Here is a 1,407-nt window from a genome sequence, read left to right on the forward strand (position 1 = left end):
GTGCATTTTGCCAGTTCTACTCCAACATGTCCCACAAGGCTGTGTCTGCCCTGAAGACTATTCCACTCGTCTGGCTGTTTGCAGTCTAGGGATTGGACATGGTTGGAACCTTCAAGACTGGCGGAAGTGGTTTCACCCATTTGCTTGTAGCAGAGGACAAGTTCACCAAGTGGATCGAAGCCAAGCCCATCAAAAACCTTGGCGCAGGCACTGCCATCAGCTTCATCAAGGAGTTGATATTCAGATATGGAGTTCCTCACAGCATTATCACAGATAATGGCTCCAACTTTGATTCTGATGAGTTCAAGGCGTTCTGTGCGTCCCAAGGCACTTGGGTCAACTATGCACCCGTTTCACAACCGTAGTCGAATGGACAAGCAGAAAGGGCGAATAGTTTGATCCTTCATGGGTTAAAACCTGACTGATGCGCAAACTTAAGCACACTGCTGGAGCTTGGGTGATTGAATTACCGTCCGTCCTATGGGGACTGAGGACAACGCCAAACTGGTCGACTGACCGAACCCCTTTCTTCCTGGTGTGTGGCACTGAGGCTATGCTTCCGAGTGACTTGATGCACAATGCCCCTCGAGTGGAACTGTTCTCAGAAGCTGAAGCTGAGCAGGCATGCAAAGACGCAGTTGATCTCCTGGAGGAAGAGCGCGAGATGGCTTTGGTTTGGTCGACCATCTATCAGCAAGATCTACGCCGATTCCATGCTTGCAATGTTAGAGGTCGAGCATTTCAAGAAGGAGACCTTGTGCTCCGAGTGGATCAGAACCGACCTCACAAGCTCGCTCCGGCCTGGGAAGGTCCCCTCATCATCACCAAGGTGCTTCACAATGGAGCGTACCACATCTACAACGTAGCCAAGAACATGGACGAGCCACACGCATGGAACACAGAGCTGCTTTGTCCTTTCTATACCTAAAATCACTCGACCCGACGAGTTGTAATAAAACTACTTCAGTTTGATTTCCAAAGACAAGATTTTTACAGTATCTTAATGACTGGTTCCCCGTAATCACTTGTGTCCAAATCCCCCAGTGGGTGGCTTAGCCGTGAACCTGATTCGCCTAAGTTAAAAAAAACATTCCAAGTGGAGAGCAATCCTCCCACTCGGAGGCTTAGCCGCGACCCCGAAATCATCTAAGTGAAAAACATTTCGAGTGGAGAGCAATCCTCCCACTCGGAGGCTTAGCCGCGACCCCGAAATCACCTAAGTTAAAAACATTCCGAGTGGAGAGCAATCCTCCCACTCGGGGGCTTAGCTGTGACCCCGTACTCACCTAAGTTAAAAACCATTCTGAGTGGAGAGCAATCCTCCCACTCGGAGGCTTAGCCGCGACCCTGAAATCACCTAAGTTAAAAACATTCTGAGTGGAGAGCAATCCTCTCACTCGGGGGCTT

This window comes from Triticum dicoccoides, chromosome 1B (genome assembly GCF_002162155.2).
Source record: "Triticum dicoccoides isolate Atlit2015 ecotype Zavitan chromosome 1B, WEW_v2.0, whole genome shotgun sequence".
NCBI lineage: Eukaryota > Viridiplantae > Streptophyta > Magnoliopsida > Poales > Poaceae > Triticum > Triticum dicoccoides.